The 18,571-nt window shown below is 40.5% G+C and overlaps 1 protein-coding gene across 1 annotated transcript in view; it reads right to left on the reverse strand.

The window, feature by feature from the left end:
• LOC138529284 (phospholipase A2 inhibitor and Ly6/PLAUR domain-containing protein-like) overlaps positions 1 to 18,571 on the reverse strand; it is a 402,239-nt gene that overhangs the window by 311,578 nt on the left and 72,090 nt on the right. The gene's annotated exons all lie outside the window — the stretch shown is intronic.

The following is an 18,571-nucleotide window of genomic DNA, read 5'->3' on the forward strand; positions in this document are numbered from 1 at the left end:
TATCATATGAAAACACTATACGGGCCACCCGCACCATACTGGAGAAACATTTAGTTGTTTCCAATGAGTAATACAAAATACCCTACCCACATCATATCCTGTCGTGAGCTCTTAGAAGGAAATTCCTATTTGACAGTAAAAGCATCTTGATGGGAAATACCAAAAGTCAATGCATGACACGTCCTGTAATGTAGATTGAATATACAGGAAAATAATCAGTCTATTTAATATTGTGCCACTCAATATTCTCATTAAGTCCTGTTATATGACTGTTAGTTAGAAAAATCAATTTTTGTTCTAAATTTAATAGTTTTCTATTGATATCTTCCTGTGTCTTTCCTTTTACTTTCTTCAAGATGCACCATTCAAAATCCATGAAAGAATGGCCCTTCTCTTCAAAGTGTTTCACCAGGGGGGCTTTTTCAACATGGTTTTTAAGGCAACTCTTGTGTTCTATCATCCGTGTCTTGCATTTTCTGTTGGTCTTTCCTATGTACAGTAAGGCACATGTGCATCTAATCATGTAAATCACATTATCTGTTTGACAGTTAGTATGTTCCTTCATTTGCCATTTTGATTTTAAACCCAAATTCACAGATGTCATTTTACGGGTAAGTGGACACATAATGCAATCACCACAAGGATGATGCCCTATGACCCTAGGTATCCCCCATAAAGTACTTTGTCGCACTTCAGGGGTATAGGTTTTCTGTATATCATTGCGCATCACTAGATTTCGAATATTAGTACTTTTCTTAAAAGCCACTAAAGGAGTGGGAATGGTCATTATCTTCTTCCAATTCCTCTGGATAATGTTTTTAACTTTATAAGAAATATTACTAAAGGTGTTGACAAATACCAATGGTCTCTCTACCGTCTCTCTACTTTTCTTTTCAAATAGCGCTTCTCGATGATTATTAAAAGCTCGTTTTGCTGATTGTTTCACAATCTTGGCCGGATACCCTCTCTCAGTGAGTTTGTTAATCAGAATGTTAGCCCCATCTTCATAGTCCAACCTTGTGCTACTGTTACGTTTAAGGCGTAGAAATTGCCCAAAAGGCAAATTGTCACGCACATGTTTGGCATGATGACTGCCATAATGCAATAATGCATTTTTATCAGTACTTTTTACAAATGGTTTGACCCATAATCGATTATCTCTGTGATAAATGGTCAGGTCTAAATAATTGACTTCATTAGAACTCATGGAAGCTGTAAATTTCAGATACCTGTTCTGATTGTTTAGCCACACCACAAACTTGTTAGCTGTTTCACCTTTAGACATCAAATATCTCAGTGGCTACGATATATTGACGATGTTTTTATGGTGTGGCATGGAACATTAGAAACAGCTAACAAGTTTGTGGTGTGGCTAAACAATCAGAACATGTAGTAATATGTTTTTGTATTATATGTACCCCCAATTCAAGAAACTGGAATCATAGAGAGAAGTCTACAAGAAGCACAAGACAATTTTCTGCCCCTGAAGAATGTCCAGTTAATAGCAACATCCAGGACAGAAACTTATATAAGTCGGGCTAAGTTGTTACGCACAGTAGGAAAGAAGAACAGTTGAATTAGCTACTGTGGAGAATGTTCTAGTAGTTGTTTGAACTTGAATATGTGCTGTGTTATCACCACTTTTATTAAATTGTATATTTTTTATGTGATATAATGCATTTTTTACGAAAATGGTTTTTGATACTTGTGCTGTTTAGCAAATGAATTAAATATGATATTTTAAATATTGAACACATGTCATTCATTAAACTTAACATAACCTTGAATTGGTTAATGGGCTATGTAAGTAGGTTTCAGATTGTTGTGGGTAACATATTGTGTTTTAAGTAATATGGACATGTCCCTTCTTATCCCCACTGTGTAGGAGGGATTATCACTGTAGTGTGGGGCAACCCGCGTATGAATTTATGTTCCTGTGAGGCAACTTTTGTTTCGGAGGTTTTTTCCACTTAGTGGTGGTAGGGAGAGATTTTTTGGTAGCCTTAATCCCGTCTATGTTCTCGTACTGTGATAAATAGATTGCCTACACTGAAATTGACCTAAGTGGTAATATGGCCACTTCTGCTGATAAGAGTTTGGCATACACTGAAGAGTATATCTTGCAACTTTTGAACTCGATACCTGAGTTGGGTTTAGATAGTGAATTAAGTGATATTAGTAAGGATGATAAGTGGAATGAGCTCACACAAACCCGTAAGAGGCTTGTACGTACTGAGTTACATGCGATTATCATGTTGGAGTACCTGAAGAACCAGGCCCTACCTCAGGGCCTGATAGTACGTAATGAACCGAGATTATTTTTGGATAATGCAGATTTCAAATTAAAATGGAGCTATATAGCTAATAAATGTGGAAGGGACTGGTTAGTATTAATCATTGAAACAGCTCAGGCCACCACAAAAAAGATCATGGTGGATCTGAACAAATTAGAAGAAGAAATGAAAAAGAACTTCGATATTGAAAGCTTCAAAACCAAATTAGAAGCACATATGAAAGAAATGCAGAACTTTAAAATAGAATCTAGTGCAGAAAGAATCAAAAGGCTCAAAAAAGATTTAGCCAGTTTTGAACATGAAAAAGCTTTCCGATATGTTATGAAGGATTATAACTTCGGAGAACCCGTTGAAGGACAAAAAACCAACAGGAGAGTGAGGTTCAGGAACACTTCTTATAACTCTAGCGAGGAAGGTGGTATATCTAACGACAATGAAGACACAAATGGGGGCGGTCAAAGAGGAAGAAATACTAATGCCCCTTTACAAAGAGGTCGAATTTCAAGAGGTAACCAGGATACAAGAAATGGATCTAGACGCCAACCTTTTTTAGGCAGAGGGAACAGCCGACAAGATTGGTCAACAGACCGGATGCAGACACGCAGTTATCGGGGTTGGTAGTGAACTTATCCAGTAAGACTCTGACTAAGGAAGAGGAGCAGTGTCTCAACAAGGGTCTAAATTTTGTGGTATCTAAACATCACAATCCCTTTGAGTTTAGATTAGAATTCAACGCCTTTATGCGGAAGGTACACTTGAAAGAGTTTTTTGAGGACCAACCAGCTAGTATTTACACCAATTATAGCGGGTTGAGAAATCCTTCCACTTTCTGCCCCCCTCAACATACCCATTCCCCGGAATCATTGGTTTTTGAAAAAAAGGTACTCCGGGAGATTCAGAAATTAGAAAAGAAATGGATACCTAGAAATTCTAACTTAAGCAAATCAGAAATTACTATGTTGCGCAATTTGGGAAAAATGATAAAATAGTGATTCGACAGGCAGATAAGGGGGGTGCCATTGTTATCCTAAATAAAAAAGACTACATAGATGAATGTGACAGGTTACTAGCAGACAATAATAGCTACTGCAAAATCGAACAAGATCCTAGTTCAGACATCATGAAACAGATAAGAGAAAAAGGTTGAAAAAGCTGTTGAGTTACAGTTTATCAGCAAACAGGAAGGTGATTATCTCATCAGGGAAACAGCGAGGATTCCAATATTTTATATATTGCCCAAAATCCATAAAAACAAGGATAAACCTCCGGGTAGACCGATAGTGTCGGGTGTGAATTCAATTTTGGAACCCTTATCCAAATATGTAGATTTTTATCTACGTCCTTTTGTAAATAAAATGAAGAGTTATGTTCAGGACACCAGAGACGCCATTGTGAAAATCGAGGGGTCCATGTTTGACCCTAACACCGATATACTGATTTGTTTAGATATACAATCTCTTTATACCAACATTCCACAAAGAGCCACTTTAGAAGTAGTGGAGGAAACCCTATTAAAGCGTGAGGATAATCATCCGGTCAGTAATGCGTTTATTATATGGTGTGCCGAGATGGCCCTGACAAAAAATTTCTTTCAATTCATGGGCCAATTTTACATGCAGGTAGAAGGCACGGCCATGGGAGCAGCGATGGCTCCAAATTTAGCCAACTTATATGTAGATATGGTGGAACAAACTGTTATTTACTCTGGGGTTAACCCCTTTAGACATCAAATATCTCAGTGGCTACGAAATATTGACGATGTTTTTATGGTGTGGCATGGAACGTTAGAAACAGCTAACAAGTTTGTGGTGTGGCTAAACAATCAGAACAGGTATCTGAAATTTACAGCTTCCATGAGTTCTAATGAAGTCAATTATTTAGACTTGACCATTTATCACAGAGATAATCGATTATGGGTCAAACCATTTGTAAAAAGTACTGATAAAAATGCATTATTGCATTATGGCAGTCATCATGCCAAACATGTGCGTGACAATTTGCCTTTTGGGAAATTTCTACGCCTTAAACGTAACAGTAGCACAAGGTTGGACTATGAAGATGGGGCTAACATTCTGATTAACAAACTCACTGAGAGAGGGTATCCGGCCAAGATTGTGAAACAATCAGCAAAACGAGCTTTTAATAATCATCGAGAAGCGCTATTTGAAAAGAAAAGTAGAGAGACGGTAGAGAGACCATTGGTATTTGTCAACACCTTTAGTAATATTTCTTATAAAGTTAAAAACATTATCCAGAGGAATTGGAAGAAGATAATGACCATTCCCACTCCTTTAGTGGCTTTTAAGAAAAGTACTAATATTCGCAATCTAGTGATGCGCAATGATATACAGAAAACTTATACCCCTGAAGTGCGACAAAGTACTTTATGGGGGATACCTAGGGTCATAGGGCATCATCCTTGTGGTGATTGCATTATGTGTCCACTTACCCATAAAATGACATCTGTGAATTTGGGTTTAAAATCAAAATGGCAAATGAAGGAACATACTAACTGTCAAACAGATAATGTGATTTACATGATTAGATGCCCATGTGCCTTACTGTACATAGGAAAGACCAACAGAAAATGCAAGACATGGATGATAGAACACAAGAGTTGCCTTAAAAACCATGTTGAAAAAGCCCCCCTGGTGAAACACTTTGAAGAGAAGGGCCATTCTTTCATGGATTTTGAATGGTGCATCTTGAAGAAAGTAAAAGGAAAGACACAGGAAGATATCAATAGAAAACTATTAAATTTAGAACAAAAATTGATTTTTCTAACTAACAGTCATATAACAGGACTTAATGAGAATATTGAGTGGCACGATATTAAATAGACTGATTATTTTCCTGTATATTCAATCTACATTACAGGACGTGTCATGCATTGACTTTTGGTATTTCCCATCAAGATGCTTCTACTGTCAAATAGGAATTTCCTTCTAAGAGCTCACGACAGGATATGATGTGGGTAGGGTATTTTGTATTACTCATTGTAAACAACTAAACGTTTCTCCAGTATGGTGCGGGTGGCCCGTATAGTGTTTTCATATGATAACACTATATGAACCCATGTTTATTGTATGAGTAAATCCTAGTGTTGGATCTTTTGTATCATTATACTGTGCCTCTTAAGAAATCTGGCATATTCAACCAGCAGAGATATCTTTAAACTTGAGATAGTCCCTGGGTAGGTAGAAACCAGCTGTGCGGCCTTAGCATTTGTATAGAGAAGGTATTTTTGGATGTTTTCTTTCTTTTTTCCTTCTTCCTTTCTTTTAAAAAATATATGGTTTGTGCCCAATTGAGGGGTGTGCAGCCATGTTTATTGACATTTTCGTGGATTGCCTTGGTAACCACGTTTGTTGTGGCGACGGCATGGCGCGGAATGTATGACGTCATCGCGTCACGTTTCGACGTGATGACGTCATCAATGTGCGCACAAATGTAGCGCGCAATATAAATGGAGAGGCTCGCTTTTGCGAGCAGGTTAGCGGTAAAATAACTATACACTGTTGATGGAATTCGATTTGAGCTACTGTAAAGGTAAGCAGGGGTACTTATGTTTAGGAAAAATATTGGTAATTCTTGATTGAAAAGTACATTTCTGTTGAAATGTCTTACTAAAGTGAGGCTTTGTGTTTGTTACACTCTAGGGAAGACGTTTGTTTCCCATGGAATGCTACAAAGCAAAATAGAATTTTGGCTCAGGAAGTGTTGGATATGTTTCCAGACCTCATAAATGTGTAATATCCTAAATCGAGGGTCTCAAAGGTATGAACCTTCCTTCCTGTCTATTGCTGTGTGGTCTACCTTTTGTACATTCAGGAACTCACAGAGTGTCTTATCTGATTGTTTTTTTAAACAGAACTTGAACTGTTTATCTGAATTGGGTTTGAGAAAAACCCTGGAACTTTGCCCAACAGAGAGAAAAATCAGTTTTGGAATGGAGGTGAGGCCATACTCTATTAGATTGTGTGAGGACCTTAGTTAGGGTTCAGAATAGATGTGTGTACTCGATGAGTATACCATTCATCGGGAAGCATGATTTGATGAGAACATGGTGGGATAGGTGCTAGATATCTCTCTCTAACACTGTGAACAGTGAAGGACAAAATTGTGATTGTCTTTTAAATCTGTACAACATTAAATGGATACAAGTTTTAAGCACCATTATTTGATTAAATATATACTTGATGCATCCTAATGGTGATTAGGACGAGCTAGGCTAAGTAAAATAACCTATTATGTCAATGTAGTAATATGTTTTTGTATTATATGTACCCCCAATTCTAGAAACTGGAATCATAGAGAGAAGTCTACAAGAAGCACAAGACAATTTTCTGCCCCTGAAGAATGTCCAGTTAATAGCAACATCCAGGACAGAAACTTATATAAGTCGGGCTAAGTTGTTACGCACAGTAGGAAAGACGAACAGTTGAATTAGCTACTGTGGAGAATGTTCTAGTAGTTGTTTGAACTTGAATATGTGCTGTGTTATCACCACTTTTATTAAATTGTATATTTTTTATGTGATATAATGCATTTTTTACGAAAATGTTTTTTGATACTTGTGCTGTTTAGCAAATGAATTAAATATGATATTTTAAATATTGAACACATGTCATTCATTAAACTTAACATAACCTTGAATTGGTTAATGGGCTATGTAAGTAGGTTTCAGATTGTTGTGGGTAACATATTGTGTTTTAAGTAATATGGACATGTCCCTTCCTTTTTTTGATTAAATAGTTAATCAGTAGTCCACCTGCATCTGTTCCTACATTCTTTCTAAAGCCAAACTGATATGGTGACAAAATATTATATTTATCCATCCAGGTCCGAATGTGCTCTAAGATTAGACCTGCAAAAACCTTGGAATCAACGTCCAGGAGGGCTATTGGTCTATAGTTGGTTGAAATTGCCCTATTGCCCTTTTTGTAAATTGGCACAACATATGACGTGTGCCAACTCGTCGGGATGGATATTGTGTTCAAGATATCTTTGGCCCATAAGTTTGAGTTCCCGTTCAAAACCACATTACTGAGCAGATTTGGACCTGGAGCTCTAGACAACGAGCTTCGCACAATGATACCTTCGATGTCACTTACATTAATTTGGATATACCATGGGGCACTACTAATAGTTATCGGCGGAGTCCACTTCACAGTTTAAGGGCTATATAATTTACCGAAATGTCCTTCCCATGTTTCAGAACTGATACATACTGTTTGTGCTTTCATTTGAGCTGGCCCATCTTTATTGCTCAGGGCCCAAAATGTATGTGTATTGGAATCACAAAGAGTTGTAAGCATGTCCTCTGCATCCTGCTGATAGAGTTTAGCTCGCAAGCATCTAGCTTTACATTTCCATTTATTTTTAATTGTGTTAATTTTACGGGTATCTAAATCTGTAGGGTGATGTTTATAGAAGGCTTGAATTTCTTGATTCCTATCCTTATTCAGAATACGCATTTCTTCACAAAATGAATGTTTATGCCTCACTTTACCTATGGTAATTTTTCTTATGCCTGATGGACCACTTATTACTGACTCAATGTAGTTTTCAAAAGCACCATGTGAATAAATCTTTTGTTTTTGGCTAAAGTCATTCTTTTGGAAGTCCAACTGAAAAAGAGTGTTTATTTTCCCTATCTTTGGACAATGCCAAGACATTCTATTTAGTGGTTTGTTAATTGACAACACATGGGTGTAATGTCCCCCCTCACACATATTAAGATCTAATTGCAGTGTCATTTTTAATATTTTGTGGTCACTCTCCTGTGTGGGGATTAACAGGAACTCTTGTATCAGGTTAAATATCTTGGCACTAACAAAAATGTAGTCTATAGTAGATTGCCACTTTCCATTTGACCATGTTGATTGTTCCAGTGTGTCTTCCAGTAAATCGTTTACACAGTACAGCCCCCACCCCAAGAGGAAATGCGACCATATATCGCCTTGATAACATTTCCGTGTAACACCCCTTTCATTGGGCAAAAAAAAGACCCTGCTTTCAGTTACATCGTTTTCCAAACAAATGTCAGAATTAAAATCGCCACCAACAATAACATTCAGTTCATTACACTTATCATGACATTCCAGGATAACTGAGTCTAATGACTCAATATTTTTGTTCAGATTCAGGTCCGGACACCAATATATGTTTATAATTATTGCAAAAAAGGTAGCAGGCGCTCATCTCCAGAAAGAACATGGCATGATAACCTGTTCTGAGATGAGAGTTTGCAGCACACGCTTTTTGCTCACTGTACCTTTCACAAATGGAAAATTCCATTTGCATATCAGTCTTTGTCCCACCCAATGGGCAGTCCAGCACTGAAATACTATGGCAATTCCTCTCTGAACAAGAGTACCAACAGCAACCCCATACACGTGTTTCAGCCTTGTTGGGCCTCATCAGTGAGGTGAAGCTGAGCCTCTCTGAGCACAGTGAGCAGGGAGTCCATGTCTGGTTGCCCCATAAGTATATGTTTATAATTAGTAGGTGTATCAAAGACTCCTCTTGTCCTAATTTTTAAAAAAAACAGCTATGCACCCTTTGTTTACATAGACATTCTGTAAGGTTTTGAAATGAATGTTATTTTTTATTGCTATGAGGAGGCCCCCAGATGGTCTCCCTTTGGTCTTTTTTGTTGTCAATTCCTGAAACAACATAAACCCATCCAATGATAAGAGTGTCAAGGCCCAAGTTTCTTGAATGCACAAAAACAAGAACTCAGAAAGCATTGATATAGTAAATGAATGAATTAAAGATCGAGATCCCCTAGAGTTCCATGATAAAAAGGTGGCGTTATGTGGACTTCAAGGGATATTTTTCATGCCCTGAATCTTAGAGATGGATTCTCTAAGTGTCAATGCCAGCCATCTAAGATCTGTCTCGTTGGTTGATATCTGTGTATTTGAACTTCCCCCACCATGAACATGATTGCTCACATATGTATCTCTTGAATTCACTGTCCGCTCCCCTCCCTGTAGTTTCAGAAAGCCCTGGCTATAGTTTTCTATGTCGTACCCAAATCTTTGTATTGATGTTACTTCAGAAAGAACAAGTTCATATATTGATCGGGAATAGAAGACTATCCTTACGTAGTCATACCTGGTAGGATGTCTGTAATCCACCATCTTAATGTCGCTAGAGGATATTAATGAAAGGCAGGTTATCTCATTAAACAAGGACAGGATCCTCCATCGATTTAAGAACGGAGGACCTCCTATTGTCAACATAAAATTCAGTGTAACACTTGGGTCATCCACAAATTTAGGCTGCCTCCAGTCAGCTCTGTCCCCCATCCATGTTTTTGAGCATGTTTTTCCTTGGTCCTCTGTGGCAGGATATCCTCTACTGCCACCCACATTGATACCACTTTCAAATGTACCATCCCCCATCATCATTTTGTATGTAACTTCTGGCCTGTTCTTTCCCCCTATCTGTATTCACAGTTCATACTTCTCTCTTGTCTTCTCTCCAGTTTCATTAGCCTCATTTCGTGATTGGTTTCTCATAAGACCGCCTGCAGTACCTTCCTCTCCACTATCAGCAAAATTTACCTGTGGTTAAATTTACAGCCCCCATGCTTTAATGTTGTCACCAGTATATTTGTACTTTCTATTTTTTTGTTTGTTCATTCAATCTCTGGGCCATTTGTTTTATAGGTGTACACTCTGTGACATTCAGTGTGCCCTTCGTCAGATCTCCCTCATACATTTTGGAATCATAAAAAGGTAAATGAAGACCATGCTTTGAAGAGTGTTGGAGGAGGTTAAAGAGCGCTTGTTGAACCATCTTTTTGATGTCTTCACTTGGGATCATGGTTCGATCACTGATTTCAGTGTTATCCGTGCATTTTCCATCCACCACTACATTACCCTCTTTAGGTGTTGGTACTTCTTGAGAGTTAGTGCTGTCAATCATGTTAGGTAAGGATCAGATCTTCGTATTATTATTTGTCTCAACAGCTCCCTTTTCCCTAAGTGTGCTGTTTGTCATTTCCTTAGTTTTACGACTAAAGAACTGTTGAATACCGATTACCTCATTTGATCCTTCTAATTTAGTGGCATTCTGTTTACTGCCTTCCTTTTTTTTATTTATTTCATTTTTATTATTGTTTCCTTTTGATGTTTTAGCGTTCCCTCCCTTGTGGTTCATTGCTTCAGTCAATTTGGTCATTGCTTCTCCATATTTTTAGGGTTGACAATATTTATTTTCTCTATAGTTGAGTCGATGATACCCACCCCATGATATTCATGTGGGGCCGATGCATCCGTCACCTCTAGAGCCTTTTTACTTTCCTCATTTAATTGAGTGAAGTCCAGAACCCCTTCTTCAGCTGATAAACTACAAATATCTTTGATATTTGTATTGGTGTTCTTTGTTTTAAGAGGGGGTAGATTTTTATATTTTTTTGTTATTGGCTGTATTGATAATATTTACAGTCTTAGCTCTTCTTTTATGCACCCTAGCTAGCATTTTATTTTCTCTATGTGATATGTAGTACTCAAACGGGGCCTCTTGATCAGGAATGGAATCCCCACCCTGCTCATCCTCCAATACCTGCTTTTGGGTATCCTCCCCCTCTATCACGTCCAACAGAACAGATGGACTTTCCAACTTAATCATTGGACTCTTTTCTATACTATTTTCAGAGTCACTGTCAACTTTTACTGATGCTATTCCCATTAGATTTTTCACACTTTTGATTTTATCTGAGTTGGTCAGCACCAGTCTCTTTAATTCCTTCAAGTCGTCCCTTTCTGTTGTTACTTTCATTTCTTTCTCACGCAATGGGATATCCACATAGGACTGACCTTTTAGCAAATTAACATTTGAATGTGGCTGTTATACAGCACCCTTTCCACCTGTATGTTCATTCAATGTGTGTGTGCCCTTAGAGTACATTGTTTTTACTTAATTTATCCCTTTTATCATGTAATATTTTTTACGCTTTTCTAGAGCGTGTACAAACCCTTCTAGTCTACTCAATTTTTCTTTACTTTCGAGTATCATAAATCTTAGTTCTTGTATTTTGGCATGCGTCATTTCGTGGCCCCTATCCAGGAGATTCAATATCCTAGTAAGGACCGGGAAAGATTCAAAAGAAGACCTTCTACATTAAGTCCTTCAATAGGGTGATTAATGTTGGATGCTTCATGTTCATGACCGGGAAGTAAGTCCAGAGTGGACGGGTTAGAGCACTTGTGGAGGTCAGCATTTATGACACCCGTTGCTCAACCCCACACAACTCTTTCACTTTCCCCACATAATTCTCAGCAGCAAATAGTTTGGTGGAGATACCAGATACATTTTTACATCCTAATATTGCTTCAGGGGTATTAGGTTTGTGTAGATATACATTATCCAAACCCCCTCTTATGGGAGTTGAGGGGCCCCTAGACAGCCTAATCCTTTTATCCAGTTCCGCTGACATTAGCTGGATTAGCTTCTTCCTTATTAAGATCTGATGGAGCACCGGTATTTCATGCATACTTAAGAAGCTTTTCTGCACATTTTCATTAGGATACTCTTGATTATTGAGGGAATCTAGTTGGTCCTTCATCAAATTCCCTGTAGCTATTGGGAATGAGGGGAAATCTGTTCCACTCAATTCCCATGTACCCTTAACATCCAGTGTTGACATGCCCTTATCTCCTTCTGTATTTATTTCAGTTAGTTGAAATGCAGCCTTAGAAATGTTTCTGTGGGGAAATACAAAACTGCCACTTGCTATCAATGCAGGCTTTTTCTGTACAGCACCAGGGGTGGGTAACTTGCCACTCCGTAATGTTCCAACCATGTTCTGGATACCAAGACCCACTGCCTTAGGTAGCGTTATCTCAGCTTCCAGAGTATGATGCCTGCCTTGATACTCAACAGCTATCTGAATCAGAAATAACACAGAAGAATATGAATAAATACTTAGGACTTTGTTACCTAGGTTATAATAGTGTCTCCTGCCCGACCGCCGAACAGCCAAATAGCCCAGTACTTGTGGGCTTACTTCTGGTGCGCGCGCGCTGGTGCGCGTGCACTACAGTGAAATAGGATGCTGGGAGATGGTGGGCGAGGTCAGGCGGGGCCGGGCGCGGCAAGGAGAAGGCTATACGATACAAAGAGCAAAAGAGGCGTAAGCACAAAGTCCAAGCACAGACTGCGCTCTCAAAGTCCAAGTTAAGAAGAAGTTATTTCAATTACTTTCGTTAGCGGTCCTCAGAGGCATGGGTTTCGCTTCATGTTAATCCAAGGCTTCCTTGTGTGCATACATGCTCATGGAACGGAGCCAAGCAGCGTTTCCAGCCCAACAGCCCAGGACTTGTGGGCATACTTCTGGTGTGGCGCGCTGGTGCACACGCACTACAGTGAAATAGGATGCTGGGAGATGGTGGGCGGGGCCAGGCAGGGCCAGGCGGCTGCAAGGAAAAGCTTCAGTTAACGGTCCTCAGAGGCATGGGTTTCGCTTCATGTTAATCCAAGGCTTCCTCTTGTGCATACATGCTTACGGAAACGGAGCAAAGCAGCGTTTCCAGCCAAACATCCCAGTACTTGTGGGCGTACTTCTAGTGCTTCCCCCAGTTGGTAAGTATGCTGGCAGGAAGCAGGATGTCCAGGAAGTAGGATCTTCAAAGGTAAGTCAGACCTCAGGCAACGGTGAGCGTTACGCTGCTTGCAAGTGCACAATAACGCAAAGCGTCTCTCTTGAGGATCGGGGCAGCTTATATAGCTGAGATCGTGGGCACGCCCATTAGGGCCGGCTTGCCAGCCACACTCTGTCACTCCTAGAGAGTGAGCACGTGCGAAGGCAATCCATTAGCAGCCACACCCAAGAAGAAACTTGGGGCTGCTTAATGGATGAAATGTTCAAGGTTAATGCATCCTGCTTAATGGATGGATGTTCAAGGTTAATGCATCTGAAGTGCTATGTCCATAATAAAAGCTTTTTGGTGTTAAATGGATGTTCTTCTTTACTTTTGTTCATGAGCCTGGTGCCGGGACAGTGCCAGGACAGTGTCCACCCATGTCTCCTGTGCATGCGACCCCTGCATGCCTGTGCCCCTGACTTCATGACCATGACAGATATTCAGGTGAGTATGCAAGAACAGGAGACTCATTGGGCCTCATTATGAGTTGTTTTCAAAAATACAAAAAAGTTAGCAGGCACCCCTCTATAGATGGCATGATAACCTGTTCTGTGTTTTTTTCCCACTTTGAGAGTCCGCAGCCATCGCTTTTTGCTCACTGTACTTTTCACAAAGGAGGAATATCGATTTGCATATCAGTCTTTATCCCACCCACAAGGGCAGTACAGCACCGACATGCCAGTTAAGTCTGTATTTTTGCAAGGAACTTGGGATTGGGCAACCTAAGTTACCTGGGGGAACCCAGGCATGGACCCCTTGCTCACTGTACTCAGGGAGGTACAGCTGCGCCTCACTGATGAGGCCCAACAAGGCTGAAACATGTGTCTGGGGTTGCTGTTGGTACTCTTGTTCAAAGGACGTTTGCTTGGCATTTTGGTGCTGGACTGCCCTTGTGGGCAGGACAAAGACTGATATGCAAATCAATATTTCTCCTTTGTGAAAAGTACAGTGAGCCAGAAATACCACCCAAACAAATTACCGTTAACGCCACTTGGCTCGTACAGAAATCCTGTCTGCTCCTTGGAGTGTTCAGACTGGTATTGGGACCCTGTGTCGGAACCACAGGAAATTCTATGAGATCATTTTGTCGAGCCCAAACATTCATGTAGCGAGGTTTAAAATGTTTACCCCTGCTACCTTCTTGACAATTGTGTCACAGTTGAAGAGAAGGAGACAATATCCTGAAAGCAAGAGACAGCCCACTCAAGGGGGGAGGGAGGGTACTATTTGTTGACGGTTCTGCGACCATTGAGCAGGACACCGGTTTAAGGCATACTGGGGCTGGGGTGGTGCGCCAAGTGGAAGGGACTTATGAGGTAATGATGCAAAAAAACCCTACTCACACACACCGGCCCAAGCAGCAGAACTCATAGCACTTATTGAGGCACTTCTAGCGTCTTAAGGGAACTGTGTCACCATTTATTCAGACTCATCATATGTCACCACTACAGTTCACTGGCACGCTGGAAGATAAGGGGGTTTAGGAGAGCAGATGGGTCCCAAGTACTTAAACAAACTTAATTTCGGCGCACGTTGCAAATGCAACACATTATGGCAAAATCATCCAGACACTACAGCTTCCTACTGCCTGCCGCACTGATTCCAACTTTCAGCACTGACTCTTTGACACTTCCATGGCTTCACTCTCATTGCTACAGCCAATCATTGAATCACGCTTAGCATTCTGAGCTGTTTCTTGCTTATATGCATAGACCTGCAAAACTTTGGACTCAAATCACTTGTAGCACTGTAGTGATCCTTGCTGGCTGTTTTAACCTGGCTGTAGTTCTGCCAGACAGATTGAGATCTCACGCTGCCCTTCACGCCTAATATAACTATCATTGCATTCAGTAGCAGCACCGTGACCTTATAGTACTATGCTAGACTATTGACTTGTCTATATGTTATGCCAGACCGCCACTCGGTCTACTGTCTTTACCATATAATACAGTCTAGTCCACCTCCTCATTGTCAGCAATGCGCCCCCATGATGTTATGCGAGAACACTGTCTTATCTATCTCCTATGCTATTTGCTATTTGCTATGCTAGGCCGCCACTCAGTCCTCTGTCCTCACCATATGATGTATTGCTAGAGCACATGTTTTATTTATTTCACCAACGTGACCTTATGTCGTATTGCTAGACCACTGTCTGAACTACAGAATGATTTAATAGGCCACCAGTCAGCATACCTTTATTACTACATGCTACTATACCAGCCTGCTACGCAGCATTTTGCCTTCTCTATACATTACAGCTTGCTAGCACACCATAAGGTAACCTATTAATAATTTTTCCAATATAAATTGTCACTGATGCTACCTTACCATCATGCTCTCGCATTGGCAGAACCTGACGAACAAACGTAACAACCCTTAGTACAGCAAAGATACTCAGACACAGCCCAACTAGCTCAGGCCCAGCAAATCATGTCTGCATACTATCTTACCTTAACTTGGACAATAACAATACTTAATATAGCCACCACGTCCATAATGCCTCTAAAGGATAATGCTAAAGTTGAGAGACAGGCCATTCCACAGACATCTAAGGCACTCTCCAAGCCTACCAAACTGTCCCACTCCAAGACTATATCACCTACAAAATGTTTGCCCACATTGCAATTTGGATCCACAAATCCTATACCTATCGTACTGACCGCAATGCCTTCAGATAACAATATCCCTTATCTTACACCTGCCCAATGGATCAAGCGATTTGCCTCCAGATCTACACCTAACCAACCCTGCCCCAATATAGTCAGGAACCTCAGATTTGGAACCAGACTTAAGACTCCTTACCAACCACCGAAGCAGCGCAGAAGCAAAATAACCCCTAAGACTCTCCCGCCTGAAAAAACAGAGACACAATCTAACATAAACTTAGAGCTGAATAACTTATCTGCTAAAGTTTCAACCAGCCTGACAACCTTACCACACCTAACAATGAGGCACTCATCAAAGGTGCATTTTTTAATGCCAGATCCCTCACAGCTCATGCATTCGATATCACAGACCTGATAATTTCTAATGAGCTTGACTTCCTAGCCATAACAGAAACTTGACTCCACACAGCCTCAGGACCCGCTCTATCTCTTGCTATTCCAGACAAATACCTCATCACCAGACTTAACAGCGAATCCTCCAAAGGTGGAGGAGTAGCATTTATTGCCAAACAACAACTAGGCATTATAGCTCTGCCGAATCAATCGTTCCCATCTGGAGAATTATTATCCATTAAACTACCCCTTACAGCAACATGCACATTCACTATCCATATCTTATACAGACCACCAGGCCCCATCTCTACATTTGAGGAAGCCATAGCACAGCTCCTCTCCTCCAACACCAAACCTGAGTCCCAAATCATGTTACTTGGAGACCTTAACCTTGGCTTCCTTGGCACATCTGATGACATTGCATCAGCTTTGGCCAATACTATCACAGAATTAGGCTTTACACACTGCATTACCATGCCTACACACATTAAAGGGAAAAATCTATATTGGATTTCTCACCTCAACTGTGGCACCAATATACTTGCTAACACACCTTGTGCTTGGTCAGACCACCACATAATATCCTTCACCCTTCAGGACAGTGACAGACCTAACCATCGTAATCCCACTGCTCCTGCGGTACCCAATGGAAACAATCGTAACATCACTGCAGATAACCTACGACCCCTATTGCAACCTATCTTCAACCTCACCAATAGCGGTAACTCAGACCTATCATCTCTAGTTAAGATCTACAACCAGCCGGTTAATCAAGCGATTGATACAATACCACCTCTAAAAATGTGCATAGCCAAGCCACGCAACCACCTCAACACATGGTTTACACCTAACCTCAAATCCCTCTGAAACACCAAAAGAAATGCAGAAACTCTATGGAGAAAATACACTCAGGCCTCCAATGACTACAAAGCCGCCATTCACCTATCAAAAAGCGAAACCTATAACAATAGAATTACCAATGCTAAATCCGGAGCTAGAGAACTATTTTCAAACTTGAGAGAATTAGAGTCCCCTTCACTACCTCCAGACACCAACATCAAGGACAAAACTTGGTCTACTAATATTCAAAAAGCTCTGCTTGATAAAATAGCATTACTACAATCAAAAATTGAAACTAAAAAACGCAGCCTCACCAACGACGCACTTCTTCCTGAGCCCAAACCGCCTTCAACTAATTCCTGTAACCTCTTCAAATTCTCCCCCTATCCATCAAAGAGGTGGAAAGTATAATATCTAGCCTCAAGCAATCGCGATGCCAAGGGGACGTTTGTCTAGCAACTGCCATCAAAGAGACAGCATCAGACTTCGCACCATTCATCACAACTCTAATAAATTCATCTTTTGAAACCAGCACAGTCCCATCCAACCTCAAAAATGCGTGGGTCCTCCCATTACTAAATAAAACAAATCTTGATCCTGACATCCTAACAAACTACAGACCAATAACCAGTGTGCCTTTCCTGCTGAAAATCTTAGACAGGGCACCGTACCTCCAGATACAGAAACATCTTGAAGACAACAAACTTCTCAGCCTCAGACAATCAGGCTTCAGACCGAAGCACGGTACGGAAGCGGCCCAGCTAAACCTAAAAACACAGATGGATATCCTAAAAGATAATGGAAAGTTAGCCCTCCTCCTCTTACTTGACCTCTCTCCGCCTTCGACTTGGTTAACCACAAAGTCTTGTGCAATCATCTACCTTCAACAGCTCAATTTTCAGAGCAAGCTCCTGCATGGATACAATCCTTCCTGGATAACAGAACCATGAGAGGGTTCTCCCAAATAGCAGCAGCCGATCCTGCACCGGTCACATGTGGCGTGCCGCAGGGCTCTTGCGTTTCCCTGACGCTCTACAATATATTCACCAAGCCCCTCTTTGATAAACTCGACCATTTGGGTGTCACCTACACGAATTATGCAGATAACACCCAAATACTCATCCCTCACTGGGGATTACGACATAGATACCAAACTGCTAAACAGAATATATCTGATCATCCAAGCCTGGATGGCCACACATGGCCTCTGCTTAAACGATGATAAGACTGAGCTTCTCCTCCTGGGCTCTCGGTCTAGACTGAACAAACTAGATAGTACCATTTATAATGAAGGACTTAAATTGACTAACATCAACGTGTCCAAGGATGTGAAAACACTGGATATCCATCTTGACTCCTCACCAACACTGACTAAACAAGCCAATGCAACAGCCTCCACCTGCAAATTAATAAATGCTTGCAAACCTTTCCTGTCATCAGCAAGTCGCATTACCCTGGCCAGAGCGCTTATCCTATTGAAATTAGATTATTGTAACGCTTTGTATTTAGGAACCAACACACGCAATTTTAAAAAATAGCAAATTCTACAAAATAACACCCTCAAAACTGCCTTAAAGAAACCAAAAACACATCATATATCGGCAGCCAGAAGAAATGCACAGTGGCTATCTATCAAGGACAGAATTGATTTTAAAGCTTTAACACTCATGCACAAATGCCTAGCCAAATCAGCTCCAGAATATCTAGCTTGCACATTTTCTAGAAACTTCTCGTACCAACCCACTAGAACCCCTCAGCTACGCTGTCTCAAAATCCCAAG

The sequence above is a fragment of the Ambystoma mexicanum genome, chromosome 1q (genome assembly GCF_040938575.1).
Source record: "Ambystoma mexicanum isolate Mex_15411 chromosome 1q, UKY_AmexF1_1, whole genome shotgun sequence".
Taxonomy (NCBI): Eukaryota; Metazoa; Chordata; class Amphibia; order Caudata; family Ambystomatidae; genus Ambystoma; species Ambystoma mexicanum.